This window comes from Zalophus californianus, chromosome 5 (assembly GCF_009762305.2).
Source record: "Zalophus californianus isolate mZalCal1 chromosome 5, mZalCal1.pri.v2, whole genome shotgun sequence".
Lineage (NCBI taxonomy): Eukaryota > Metazoa > Chordata > Mammalia > Carnivora > Otariidae > Zalophus > Zalophus californianus.
This window is the reverse complement of record NC_045599.1, coordinates 138,447,559-138,463,341: the sequence shown is the minus strand read 5'-3', so window position 1 is coordinate 138,463,341 and position 15,783 is coordinate 138,447,559. Positions and strand designations below refer to the sequence as shown.

The 15,783-nt window shown below is 34.2% G+C and overlaps 1 protein-coding gene across 5 annotated transcripts in view; it reads right to left on the bottom strand.

Annotated features, from left to right (window-relative positions):
• The window catches only part of CDH18 (cadherin 18), a 608,955-nt gene that overhangs the window by 385,724 nt on the left and 207,448 nt on the right, over window positions 1-15,783 (bottom strand). The window contains exon 2 of one of the 5 annotated variants that reach the window (XM_027607140.2): window positions 14,987-15,072. The exons of the other annotated variants lie outside the window; for them this stretch is intronic. The gene's annotated coding sequence lies outside the window, so the exon portion shown is untranslated. The remainder of the gene's footprint in view (window positions 1-14,986; window positions 15,073-15,783) is intronic. 5 annotated transcript variants of the gene reach the window in all.

The window sequence follows — 15,783 nt, the reverse complement described above, 5'->3', positions numbered from 1 at the left end:
TCATTTTTGTTTAAATTTCATTTGATTTTCTGAAACACGACTTAAGGAATACAATTTGTTGTATGTGTTTTATAGTCCATAAAGTGTTTATTTCTTTTCAATGTGTGATTATTTTTATGTGCAGTAAAGCATAGGTTGTCAGCTGAATATGTTGAAATGTATAATCTTTAAACCTGTTGTGGAGAATTCTGCAAACAGCATATCTTTTTCTATATATTTTCAACTGACAGTCAATGGGAAGTTAAAATTATAGCTACAGTTGGAGCCCATGTTCTACTAAAAAGGCTGAAAATAGATTCAGCAGCAAGGTTGCCTGCTTCTGATCATCCCTTGCTATAAATGACTGCTAACAAAATTGTTTTCTCTTAACCATTAGTGATGTTGGCAGGGGAGCCTCTGAGGGAAACTCAAGACCCACTAATGGAACAGAGTGAGAACAATGAAGGAAGGAAAACAGTCCTGAAAGAAAGTAGAAATACAGAAAAGTTATTAAAAGTTGCCTAACAGAGCAACGACTTTTTCCCTTGAGTCTAGTTCCTATTTTAATGTGAAATCAATCCTGTTGTTTCTTACTAAAAGGAATTCCTACGCAAAATATTAAAATCATAAAAATATAAACAAATTATCCAAAGAGGAATAAATATATAGCACATCATTATCCTTTTTTTTTAAAGATTTTATTTATTTATTTGAGAGAGAGCGAGAATGAGAGATAGAAAGCATGAGAGGGAAGAGGGTCAGAGGGAGAAGCAGACTCCCTGCTGAGCAGGAAGCCCGATGCTGGACTCGATCCCGGGACTCCAGGATCATGACCTGAGCCGAAGGCAGTCGCTTAACCAACTGAGCCACCCAGGCACCCCATCATTATCCTTTTATATGGATAACAAATACATAAGATTAAAATTCACATGGGAGGGGCACCTGGGTGGCTCAGTTGGTTAAGTGACTGAGTCTTGATTTCCGCTCAGGTCATGATGTCCTGAGATCAAGCCCCTCTTCCTTTCCCTCTGCCCCTCCCCACAACCTGCTTATGCTCTTTCAACAAATAAATAAATAAATAAATAAAACAAAAAAAAAAATGGGAAAGGACTAACAAACTATTCACATAATTTTGGGAAAACACCTATAATAACTTGTATCTGTGTGAGTAATCATCAATGTTCTTTTGTTATTCTTTGGCAATTGAAAGGAGAGGATGATTTCTAGCAATTTTCAGTAAAAAAATTTTACTTTTCTCTCTTCCTAACAGCTCAACCCATCTACCCTACCTCCTTTTCTCCCCTCTCTCCTGTTCTAGATTTATTTATTTATTTATTTTACCACTAAATCAGCTCAATTTTACCAAATATAGGACAAGGATGTCATCAAATCACATCATTTACAGACAACTGACCATTGAAAACAAAGTGGGAAAGGGACAGTTTGCAGTTGATACTACACAGTATCAAGATATGACACATTTTTTGCTGTGTCATTTTGAGATGTGGTAGCTGTTCAAATAATTAAGTATCATGAAAGAGCTATAAATTTCTACCACAGTTTTGCCTCCTTTTCCTACTCTCTACAATATTACAGGTGAATAGAGAAGACTTAGTAGTTATAATTCAGTGGTTCAGTGAATGAACTCTGGTGCTAGAATATGTCAGCTCCAATTCTAGCTCTATCCCTGAGTACCTCCCTGGGGGAAGACAAAGTGGCTTCATTTCTAATTCTTTCATCTTTACTTATAAAAAGGATATAAAAATAGCACATTCTTCAGAACGTTGTTGTGAACATTAAATTAATAAGGCATCCAGCTCACTTTAAACACTGCTAAAGTATTAGTATGTTATCAAGCAAAGTAAAACTGCATATGGCATGGTGCTTGCTTAAAAAGGGACAGTAAATCTGTAATGTGCTTTCATATGAGTCCAAGAAACATATAAAATTGGAATCATTATTGATCTTAACAAGATTATATAAAAATAACATGTTAGGTTATATTAGAGGAAAATGTGTAAGTTAAGAAACTGTACTACCATTTGTCGTTTATGTCTTTTTTTAGAAAAAAAAGAGTTTATTTGAGAGAGACAGAGAGAGAGAGAGAGCACAAGCAGGTGGAGGGGCAGAGGGGGAAGAAGAAGCAGACTCCTCACTGGGCAGGGAGCCCAAAATGGGGCTCAATTCCAGGACCCTGAGATCATGACCTGAACCAAAGGTAGATGCTTAACTGACTGAGCCACCCAGGCGCCCCTGTTGTTTATGTCTTAATTGCCAAACAAAGACAGCGTACCATAGCTAAGAATAAGAGTGCTTTCATTAGAATGCCCTAGTTGGTATCCTATTTCTCTACTGACTGGCTGTGATATCTTAAGCACCATTTTTGTATCAGCTTCTATATCTATAAAATGGAACTCAAGCTGAAACTGAACTCACAGATCCACTGTGAGTTAATTGATGTCAAACAAAGACAGCAAAGCCTGAGTTGCATGAATGTTCAATGACAGAGGAGCTCTATTACCAGTGTCATTAATTAGTAGCAGTAATAATAATCAGTAGCAGTCAATAATTTCATGTTAATTTCATGTCATCTTCAAAATCACTTCCCAATAATTTTGTGAAGTATTAAAAGAACCATTTGGCAAATGAGGAAAATATGATTCAGAGAGACAAAACCATAAGTGAGTTAACTGGAATTTGAGCTCAAGTCCATTTGGCCCCAGAAATAACTTCCCTGTAGTACATCAGCAGATCTTAGGGTTGTTCAGGGAATCACAAGGTTGCTGGAGATTCTATCAAGGGTCTAGGAGATCAAAACTATTTTCTTTTTTTTCTTCTAAACTGTTTTCTTAACACTGCTAAGTTGTTACATTCTTTTTCCACTTCATTCCCTCTCCAGTGCAAAGTGGAGTCTTCCAGAGACTCTAAGACATGTGATAATTGCAACAAATTGAAAGCATAAAGACAAATGTGAAATGATTGCCCTCCATTAAGTCAGATACTAAAGAGATCTACAAAAGTGAAAAACAATTTTTCTATTTTTTGTTTTTGAAAATATATTTTTTAAAAATAAAACACATGGCATGCAAATGTGCAATGAGTTGTTATTTTATGGAAATAAAAGAAACATTTTTATAATTTCTTAATTTTACTTTCTTATATGGCCAATATTGATCCATACAATCCATATAAACAAAAGCTCTTGAGGTGTCAATAAATTTAAGATTGTGTTAGACCAAAAGATTTGAGAACCACTGTAGTGTTCATTTTCTTTAAATCACACACAGATGTAGCAAGCACAACAGGTATTTTACTCCTGGTTCTCCAGTTGCAGAGAGCAGGTCATGGCATGTCTCATCCTCCATGACTGTGTAAGCCAATTGCCATTATAAATCTTCTTTTATTTATTTATCTATTTGTCTGTCTGGTCATCTGTCCATCCGTCTATCCCATTGGTTAGTTTTTCTGGTGGATCCTGATTAATACAGAAATATTATTTTATGGGCACCTGGGTGGCTCAGTTGGTTAAGCTACTGCCTTTGGCTCAGGTCATGATCCTAGAGTCCCAGGATCAAGTCCCGCATTGGGCTCCCTGCTTAGCAGGGAGTCTGGTTCTCCCCCTGACCCTCTTCCCTCTTGTGCTATCTCTCATTCTCTCTCTCTCAAATAAATAAATAAAATCTTTAAAAAAAGAAAGAAATATTATTTTACCAATAAGTATGTTGCTTGCTTTAAATTATCTAGTAAAGAAAATGCTCTTATATAGTTTTCTAAGAATTTTATGACAATTGATAAATTTCATGTAATATTTTTATTTTTTTAAAGATTTTATTTATTTATTTGAGAGAGAGAATGAGAGAGAGAGAGAGCAGGAGAGGGGGGAAGTTCAGAGGGAGAAGCAGACTCCCTGCTGAGCAGGGTGCCCAATGCGGGACTCGATCCTGGGACTCCAGGATCATGACCTGAGCAGAAGGCAGTCGCTTAACCAACTGAGCCACCCAGGTGCCCTTATCTAATACTTTTCTTATCTGTTGAGAAACATAAACATTTTCTCTTATATTCTATAAAAATTTTGAAATATGTTGAACTTAAACCAACTCAGTTTTGCTATTTTCATATGCTGTTTGATTTATTGTCGTACTTTATTTTTTGGACGAGTAAATCAGCTTTTATTTCATAGCACTTTTTTAAAATTTTGATTTAAATTCCAGTTAGTTAACATGCAGTGTAATACTAGCATGGAGCCTGATGTGGAGCTCAATCAATTTCATGACTCTGAGATCATGACCTGAGTCCAAATCAAGAGTTGGACACTCAACTGAATAAGCCACCCAGGTGTTCCATAAAGCTTTACTATTAATGGGAAAACATATAGTGAACCCTCCATTTCTACAACAGTGAATAACATTTCTAAGACTACAACATCCAGGTTTGTCACCAAAGATTCTTCTCTGTGAATTCCTAATATGGGCATTAGCAGCTTCTGGCTTTGGGGTTTGCTGTTATCATTCCATTTTATCAATCCCTCTTTTAACTGATAAACTAGTAGAAATGGAGCATATTGAAGACTAAGAACCCTTCTATTTTCCTAAAGTGGCAGTACATCTCTACTCTAAATTGTGCTAACTTTATAGTTTCACTTCCTAATGGCAATATAATTTGATTTATTTCAGGTCTGGAGTTATAGAGGAATGAAGGTGAGTCTGAGGTGCAAGTGGGAACATTTCCTGAACCAAAAGTTCTGACCGTGAACATGATCCTGACTTATGAAAAATAGTTGTGAGAACTAGAGACATTAATTCTGGATGAGTCTTGGTTTAGAGATAGGTTGTGCATATAAATGAAAAATTATCACACTTAAAAAATGTAATTTTTTGACTCAGTATAAGGAAGAACTCATAAAACAACTATACTAGTCCAAATTGATCAACTTTCCCTCAGGATATAATTAAGTACCCTGTAATTAAAAGTCCTCAAACATTAAGTGGTTTATATTTGGCAGAAGGAAAAGAGAGAAGATTCTAGCATCCAGTTGGTACAAGATCTCTATAACCTTTGAATTTCTCCCAAAGCAGAGATACTCTGTTTTCAGAATAGAAACATCAGCTTTGGAAAAGATACAGACTCTAGCCTGGGCAGATCCGATCTCCCTGTTATATTTAAACTTGCTTTCTAACTGACTCACACATTCGCCAAGAGAATGGAATGTAATTACTTATTTCATTTTTAAAAGTGTTTCCTAGGAGCAAAGTAGGAGACAGGGACTCTTAGTAGGAGGAAAGAAAGACAAAATGAAGACTTATCACAGATAAAATGCCTTCAAGGCCATTGTCCTGCCAACATTTTATTTGGTTGTATTTCTAGGTAACTTCTCTTTTCCCTTAGTCCTAGCACTTTGTGAGAAATGAGGATGAGTAGTTAAGTGCACAATTGGATGAATATCAGAGATGATAAGGCAAAATAAAAACTAGATTTACTTTGCACATTTGATACAATAATCAGTGTTAGAAATAATAATGAATTAACATTATTCAAAACAAAAGTTAGAAGACCCTGCTTGACTTAGCTAAAATAACCAGCAAGCTACAATTCTACTTTCTTAGGGATACGAAGGACAATCGTATCTTTAAAGTCTTACCATTAATATTAGTTTACTGTGGGCGCCTGGGTGGCTCAGATAGTTAAGCGTCTACTTCAGCTCAGGTCATGATCCCAGGGTCCTGGGATCGAGTCCCGCATCAGGCTCCCTGCTGCTTGGGAGCCTGCTTCTCCCTCTGCCTCTCTCTCTCTCTCTCTCTCTCTCTCTCTGTCTCTCATGAATAAATAAATAAAATCTTTAAAAAAATATTAGTTTACCGTTAGTAAGAAAATTAATACTATTTTACACAGTACCCATTTCTTTCTGACATATTAAAATCATAAATGATAGAATATAATTTTAGCTTTTTATGATGAGAAGAAGTTGGAAACAAGCACTGTGTAAGGAAAGTTTTGTGAAGTTATTACCCTTATAACGATCAATTATATTGTCTAAAATTCTTAACATTAGAATTAGGCATTTGAGCTAAAGTAACATCACTAACGATCTGTGACCCCCATGAGTCTTGACTCTTCATATTAATGTTCCTATGTAGTCCCATCTGACATTGAATAAAGCTAAGCTGTATAACCTATAAGGATATTTTAGAAATTATGGAATATAGGAAGAAGTCTTCTACCTTATGTTCTTTTGGATTGTCACCTCTGGGTATCATGTGAACACTAGAGCAGAAGCCAAGAGAGGAAGAAACTAAGGTCTGTCAACCATGAGGTAAGCATCTTTCAGAAACAGACAAGATTTCAGAAGATGGAGGCCCCTGTCCATGCTCTTTGAAGGTACTCTCCTCTGAGAATCTGAGCCAAAACCATCCAATTTAGCTACTCACATCTTGACACATAAATATTATGTGAGATATTAAATACTTATTTTTAAGCTGTTAAGTTTTGGAGTAATTTGTTATACAACAATAAGTAACTAATACAGTACTATAAAATATATTTGTATAAATATGCAAATATTTATATCAATTATGTTAATCAGGTCACTGATTCAGTATCAAAGTGAAAAAATTCTTCAGCCTTTGCAAATACCCACACTATTCTTAGACACAGCACATTACTAACTCTCACAGGGGAACTTTAAAAAGACCAAAGTGTACATTCAGGTCCACATAGACTGACACAATAATGACTTTAAAAAGTATCCCTAGTTTATAAGCAAAGGACATTTATACATATACACAGATAAACACACATGATAATTTAAGTTTAACATTACAGCAAGTTCAAGGGAAAATGAGCAAGGGAACATTGTAAAGGGACAACAATCTTGCTTATTCCATTGAAAGAATAGTAAAGACTATTCAGGGAAGTTCTATTAAAATTAATGTGACCTTCCAAAAAAAAATAATGTGACCTTTCAACACATATTGGGTTTTTTGCTGTAGTTTTGCTTTTTCTTGGCTAAATTCTCTTTTAGGGAGCTGTTAATGTCCAAATTTGGTAGAGGATAACTTCTGGTAAAAACACATATATTTAACTTCTTTGTATTAATTCATTATTTAATACTAAAAATTTTTGTGGTAAGGATCAAAGATGGGGAAAATGTTCTCTTATTTTACTGCAGTAATTTATATCATGAACATTTTTACTTTTGCTTTGTATAACTCATCATTTTGAATATCTTGAATTTAAAAAATACTTTAAAAGACTGTACTGACTGTGGAGTAAGATTTTTCTTTTTTTATATATATAAAGGGAGAGATGTAAGGGTTCTCTAAATTCTGATCATCCTAAAGCACATTAGTATAAGCATAAGGAATCACTATAAGAAAATTCACCGATATTTTCAAATTGGATCTATTTTATTTTTATTAACCTCCTCTTTAGAGTGAAAAAAATGATAGATCTCAGTGTATACACATAAAAAGTAGTAACTGCTTGAATATTTTGATTCAAATTAAATATAACTGATATTTTATATGAATATATGTTTTCATATATCTATGTAGTATTCTAATTACTAATTTAATATGAGAAGTAGATACATTAAGTAACATATTAAAAATGACAAAATATTAGATCTCTAGAATTTAGTAGATAGTGGCCACATCCAAAATATCAGGGAGAAGAATTTCAAAATTTATAACTTGACTTTTTAAATTATGAAAACACACATGTTTTAATTCCTTTTATAGCAACCTTTGTCTTTATGTTTTCTATGGAGATATTTTTCATTATTAGAGAAAATTAATAAATATGCATTGCCAGCTATAGAAAAATTGGAATATATTTGTGTTTTCTTATAACTTTTTCCAAATGAATTCCTATTTATCTTCACAACTCTTTGCACAAACATTTAGGGGCTATAAAGTCAGTAACATTTGATCTCTGAACATTTCTATCTTCCCTCAGACTCATCCAATATTAGAGAACACCAAAAAGTAATTTATCATTGTGTCACACTTGCCTGAAGAATTTCTTAGGGGCCTAAGAAGACTGATGAGGTTAATCATTAAGCCCCAAAAAAATCCCTGAAGGTGAATTTTTCTCTTTGATGTACACAGATAATTCTCTTTGTTGAAGATGGCTCATGGATCTTTGTTCTCTATGCCAACCTTTAGGTTTGAGATACCCTATTGAATATCCTTCTCTTAATGGAAACTTGAGTCAAAATACTTACACATCAATCTAGGCAGTAGATAGTTCAGTCTTGGTCTAGACTATGTTCACTGTTGGAGTAGAGGCAGGTTAGCTGAACATTGGGGCAAATACAGAGAATTGCTAATGGGAAATTGGGACTGATATTCTCCTTGAAAAGGAATTTTAGTTGCAATGGATAGGTTTTTCATAATATATCTTGCAAACTAATATGGTCCCCAATAAAAGTCTGTTTGCAAGGAGTCTATGGAGACTTCTGATAGAATAAGCCATAAATGCTGAGCTTAACTTTACTAAGGTCATAATTTTTATAAAGGAGTTTATCTGAAGAAAGCCATGAGACATATGTGAATTTGCTGTAAAACCCTCAGTGTCAAAGAGCAAAGGATGCAATACTTAAAAATGACAGAGTTCTAAACCTCTAGCAGTTCCAAATGACCCAGCAATTATACTCCTGGGCACTGATCCCAGAGAAATGATTACTTATTTTCATACAAATACCTGTACACACATGCTGATAGTAGCATTATTGGTTATTGCCTAGAACTGGAAATAACTCAAATGTCTTTCAAGAGATGAATAGTTATACAAACTGTCATACATCCATACCATGGAAAACTACTCAGAGTTAAGAAGGATGGACTACTGGGGCGCCTGGGTGGCTCAGTTGGTTAAGCAACTGCCTTCACCTCCGGTCACGGTCCCAGGGTCCTGGGATCGAGCCCCGCCTCGGGCTCCCTGCTCGGCGGGAAGCCTGCTTCTCCCTCTCCCACTCCCCCCGCTTGTGTTTCCTCTCTCTCTGTCTCTGTCAATTAAATAAATAAAATCTTTAAAAAAAAAAAAGAAGGATGGACTACTGATAAAGACAGCAGTTGGGAATAGCTGGAATAAAGAAAGATCCAGGGAATTACGTTAAATGAAAAAAACAAAAAACAAAAAAAAATGCCAATACCAAATGTTTACATATGATTTCACTTATATAACATTACCAAAATGATAAAAATGGAGAGATGGAGATGGAGAACTGATGGAGTAGTTGCCATAGACTAGGAAGAGAGGAAAAGATGGGTGGGCATTGTTACAAAAAGGCCACAAGAGGAACACATGTGGTAAGGGAGCTGTTTTGTATCTTGACTGTGGTGGGAGGTACACAAACCTACCTGTGGTAGAATGAAAAATGGACTCCAAGAGGTATCCATGCTCCAACCCCTGAAACTCATAAATGTTACCTTATTTGGAAATGGGGATCATTAAATTAACCCTAGACTATTCAACTGGACTCTAAGTACCATCATAACTGTTGTTATTAAAAAAAGAAAGGCATGGGGAAATTACATACACAGAAAAGGAGGCAATGTGACCATGGATACAGAGATCAGAGAAATACAACCATAGGTCAAGGAACAAAGCCAGACAGCAGAGCTGGAAGAGCCAAGAACAATGGTAAGAGTTGTTTCACTAAAAACTATCAGAGAACAACTACAAAAAAAAACTGGAAAATATCTTCATGACTGTAATGTATGCAAATATAAAACATGACACAAAAAAAACTGTTAATCATAAGAAATAAAATATGTTAACAATAAGAAATGTAACTTCTTAAAAAAATTAAGAGAATGAAGAAAATTGACAGAATGGGAGAATGTTTGCCATTTAGATTTGTAACAAATTAGTCATATGTGAAGAGTTCCTACAAAACAAAAAGTCACTATGAAAAAAGAAACAGGTCAAAAGTTTAAACAGAATGTCTTTACAAGAGAGCATATCTAAATGACCAATAAACATAAAACAATGATTAAATAGTAATCAAGGAAATGTGAATAAAGACCATGATGTATTACCATTGTCTACTCATCCAAATTGTTATCATTAAAAAGGAAGTCAATATTAGGTGTTAGGTTGTAGACAAATTGAAAATTTCTTACACAGAAAATGGATTTAAATTAATATACCTATTTTGAAAAACTTTTATACTAATAAATTTGAATATATACATTCTTTACATTCCAGCCATTTCAATCACATATACATCCAATAGAAATAAGTACAAATATGCATACACATATGCTTAGAACAATATTCATACTACTACTAAACTGGAAATGATCCAAATGTTGTCTACATTTTAATGATTAAGTATTCATATTCATATATAGCAATAATGAAATAATTATAAGTGTATGTATACCATGGATAAATCACTGAAAAATTGTTCAATGAAAAAAGAAACATAAAAAGTATATAATAGTGCATATTGAACAATTCTGTTTATGATATGAAAAAAATATAGAAAAGGGGTTGCATGAAATTTATAGACTTGGAAATATTTTTATTCTTGTTATTTTGGATTATAAAATCTGGGAGTATGCTGTATTTTCATACTTATTCAGTATTTATTCCGTTCCGAGAAAATTCTCAAATTTTCTTTTTTTCACATAAGTCATGAAAATTTTGGTAAGATAATTTTCTTAATTTTATACATATATCAAGAATTGTTGCTATTCTGACCAAAAACTTATCAATATATCACATTTTCTAATGTACTAATAATAATGTCAGGAAATATATTCAAAATTTTAGAATGTATTATATGAAATTAATCAATATGTAAATACAGAACTTTATGGAGTTTCATCCCAATGCTGCTTATTGAAAATTTAGGGAAAATGATCACTAATAAAAGACAGCTTAAATAAAATGGTTACAGTCATATAAAGGAATAATGAGTCAATAAAAATAATGTAGTATAGGGGACACCTGGGTGGCTCAGTTGGTTAATTGACTCTTTATTTCAGCTCAGGTCATGAGATCGAGTCCCATATCTGGCTCCACTCTCAGTGAGGAGTCTGCTTCAAAGTGTCCCTCCCCCTCTTTCCTTTTGCCCCTCCCCCTGCTTGCATGCTCTAAATAAATAAACAATAAATAAATAAATAATATCTTAAAAAATAAGGTATGTGAACCCTTAATTATGTGGAAATGAGAAGAAACCATTGCTAAGTGAAAGAGCATGTTAAAAATGTCATGTATGGTATGAGTCCATGTAAATATACATAATTCAAAAAAATATATAAAATGGATACATACTAATTACTGACAATAGTAATATGTCAGTGTCATGGTTAGGATTGGTTTGTACTCTTTTTAATTATCTGTTTTCCTGAGTTTTAAACATTTTACAAGCTATTAGGTTTTTACTGGAAATCTGCCTTTCCTCCTTTTTAAGAACAATAGACACTTTTAAAAATATCAATAAAGCCTCTGAAGGAAAGGGAACTTCCAAAAACATCAATCTGAGTAAATGGAATCAAGCAGACCAGGTTAAAATTCTGGCTTGGCTTTTGTGACCTTATGCCTTCAGAAATTTACTTCTATGATATTTGATTTCCTCATCTATAAAATTTTAAAATAAAATAATCACATAGGATTTGTTGGTCTTGTCTTAAATAAATTTATAGTTTATATTACTACTTTTGTCATAATTATTAATATACTGGAGAAACCTTTGGGAGTCATATTTTGGTACATTGATGACCACCTTCAAAAACCACAAATCAGCACAGTATACTTCTAAAAGTAGATACGTTACTTCCCACTTATATAATTACTTTTCAAAATGTTGTCTATTATTTCAAGAAAGAAGAAACTGGCTTCAATAATTTTATTAATTTAGGGGCACCTGGGTGGCTCAGTCGGTCAAGCATCTGTCTTTGGCTCAGGTCATGATCCCAAGGTCCTGGGATCCAGCCCCATGTTGGGCTTCCAGATTAGTGGGGAGTCTGCTTCTCCCTCTGCCTCCCCCACATGTGCTCTCTCTCAAATAAATAAGTAAAATCTTTAAAAAATAGTTTTATAAATTTAATAGAAGAAAATATATAATCATGCACCTTCATTTTTGTAACTGAATCTTTTCTGTTACATTTTTTCCAAGAAATATTTTCTTATTTTAAAATTTGCCAAACTAATTATCCTTCAATTTATCTACATTTGAATCCCTTACATTAATTGTATTGGAAGCAAAATGAGCCTTTGAGAATAAGTCTTAAATCTGATATGGAAACCATCAAAATCCTAGAGGAGAACACAGGCAGCAACCTTTTCGACCTCGGCCAAAGCAACTTCTTACTAGACACATCTCTGGAGGCAAGGGAAACAAAAGCAAAAATGAATTATTGGGACTTCATCAAGATAAAATCTTCTGCACAGTGAAGGAAACAATCAAAACTAAAAGGCATGGGGCGCCTGGGTGGCTCAGTTGGTTAAGCAACTGCCTTTGGCTCAGGTCATGATCCTGGAGTCCCGGGATTGGGTCCCGCATCAGGCTCCCTGCTTGGCAGGGAGTCTGCTTCTCCCTCTGACCCTCCCCACTCTCATGTGCTCTCTCTCTCTCTCAAATAAATAAATAAAATCTTAACAAAAAACAAAACTAAAAGGCAGCCTATGGAATGGGAGAAGATATTTGCAAATGACATATCTGATAAAGGGCTAGCATCCAAAATCTATAAAGAACTTATCAAACTCAACACCCAAAAAACAAATAATCCAGTTAAGAAATGGGCAGAAGACATGAATAGACTTTTTTCCAAAGAAGACATACAGATGACTACAGACACATGGGAAGATACTCAACATCACTCATCATGTGGGAAATACAAATTAAAACTACAATGAGATATTACCTCACACCTGTCAGAATGGATAAAATTAACAACACAGGAAACAACAGATGTTGGCAAGGATGCAGAGAAAGGGGAACCCTCTTAACGCTGTTGGTGGGAATGCAAATTGGTACAACCACTCTGGAAAACAGTATGGAGTTTCCTCAAAAGTTAAAAATAGAACTACCCTATGATCCAGCAATCGCACTATTAGATACTTACCCAAAGGATCCAAAAATACTGATTCGAAGGGACATATGCACCCTGTTGTTTATAGTAGCATTATCAACAATAGCCACATTATGGAAAGAGATCAAATGTCCATTTGTCCATTAACCATTAACTGATGAATGTCCATTAACTGATGAGTGATGATGAATGAATGATGATATATATATATATATTCATTCATCATATATATATATAAAGGAATATTCATCATATATATATATATATATATATATATATATATATATATATATATAAAGGAATATTACTCAGCCATAAAAAATAATGGAATCTTGCCATTTGCAAAGATGTGGACAGAACTAGAGTGTATTATGCTAAGTGAAATAAGTCAACCAGAGAAATACAAATACCATGTGATTTCACTCATATGTGGAATTTAAGAAACAAAAAGCAAAGAGAATGTGAGAGAGGCAAACTAAAAAACAGACTCTTACCTATGGAGAAAAAATTGAGAGTCCTGGAGGGGAGGTTGGTGGGGGATGGGCTAGATGGGTATTAAGGATGGCATTTGTTGAGATGTCTAAGTGATGAACCACTATATTCTACTACTTAAACCAATATTATATTATATGTTAACTAGAATTTAAATAAAAACTCAAAACCAACAAACAAAAAAAGAGTATTTTGAGCTCTAAAAAAAAAAATCTGATATGGATAGTTCCAAGTTTCAGAAGGTCTGGACTTTTCACTGAGTTTGGAAAAAATAAATATTTAAGTATAATATGGTATGTCTTTGAAATATATTTAATATTAAAGTTCACATTAAAAGCATTAAAATATCTATGAAACATTAACTTAGAATATATTGCTTGGTAGAATTCGAAATATCAGATAAATATACTCTATAAACAAAATGTTAGACTCAAAACCCCAATATTGACCTTTTCTGTGGTTAATATTATGGCATCCTGTGAAATAAATGTAATTGCCATATCACATGTTCAATTTTTGGATTGATATTTTTTCACATGATGTTTAAAGCATAGAATGTCACATAGATCCCAGTATCTCAATCAAATTATTGATTTGTGCATTAAGTTAATATAAAGGAATAACTAATTCATCTGTCTCAGAATAATATCATGACACCCTGAATAAATTTTTACCACCTGTATCATAGCTTTGCATAGCCCTAATTTTTCTTGATTCAACAAAAACAAATACATTAAGCCATCACAGTGTTAATTTGCTTTTAGTATTATAAAAATATTAGGGGAATACTTATTTCAAGTTTAACGTGTTCATCATCCTCAGAGGAAAAAATGTGGTACTTTACATGTGACAAAACATATATGGAAGCAGTCTGTAACATTAGCGTGGAAGTCTTAAAAACATAACCACAAACGATTGAATCCTCTCCTAACAAGATGGTGGAGATTCATTTTCCATTCCTTGATTGCGTGCTAGACTTAGTGGCTGATTCTATAGGGGTGTGTGGCAGAATTGATGACATATCATTTCAGGGATTGTTACAAGAAGGCTGCAGCTTTTCTCTTGGGTTCTCTCTCTTCCTGCATTCCTGCCTCCCTCTTGGATCGCTCATTCTCAGGGAAATCAGCTGCCATGTTATGAGTTGCTTTACAGAGAAGCCCATGAGGTAAACAGCTGGTGACTTCAGTCCAACAACAAGCAAGGAACTGAAGCCTGCAAACAACCAAGAAATTGAGCTTCAGAGTGGATTCTCCAGTGCTAAGAGAGCCTTCAGATGAGTGCAGACTCAGCCAACTGTTATCTTGTGAGAGATCCTGAGCAAGAACCACCCAGGTACCTACTCCCAAACACCAAACCCTCAGAAACTGTGAGATAATAAATGTTGTTTTAACCTGCCAATTTTAGGAAAACTAATACAGACAGGAAGAGCACAGGAATGTGCTGACATAACTTTGGCTGAAAGTGTTACTTACTTCATTATCGCAGGGTAATGCAAGATATAGATAAATGATGTTTAACTCTTATCAAACACCTGGTATTATCCCAAGCAAAAGGTCATCTAGAAAATAATAAATGATACATATTATAATTTTACAATTATTTTATTCTGAGTGTTATTTCAAATATGTCTTATATGTTGAACTATTTAAAATAAAAGAAATAAAGAATTGAAATAACTCCTCTATATCTCTATATGACTGCTTTCCCCAACCAGGGTTTAACTTGGATAATTATTTTTTTAAAGATTTTATTTATTTATTTGACACAGAGAGAGATGGCAAGAGCAGGAACACAAGCAGGGGGAGTGGGAGAGGGAGAAGCAGGCTTCCCGCCGAGCAGGGAGCCCGATGTGGGGCTCGATCCCAGGACCCTGGGATCATGACCTGAGCTGAAGGCAGAGGCTTAATGACTGAGCCACCCAGGCGCCCCAACTTGGATAATTTTAATAGATCTTCTAAACCTGTACAAAACATAGGCAAGCCAAGAATGAGCTATTATTCCAGTCACAGAATGTAAAACATCTCCATACAATAATAAAGCATTAGACATTTTAAGGCTAAAATTGAAAGGGAAAGTGTTGTCATAACATTTTTGCCCCAGAATGTCTAATGCCAGATTTAGAAATTTTGTAGGTGATTAATCTTACCAGGAACAGTATCTCTCCCCTTCCTTGCAAATAATGCTGAGAGTCACCTTTGTTATCTGCTAGCTTCTAAGTAGTTTTGAAAAGGTAAGTGGAAAAAAAAAAGTTATGTGTTTTATTATGAAC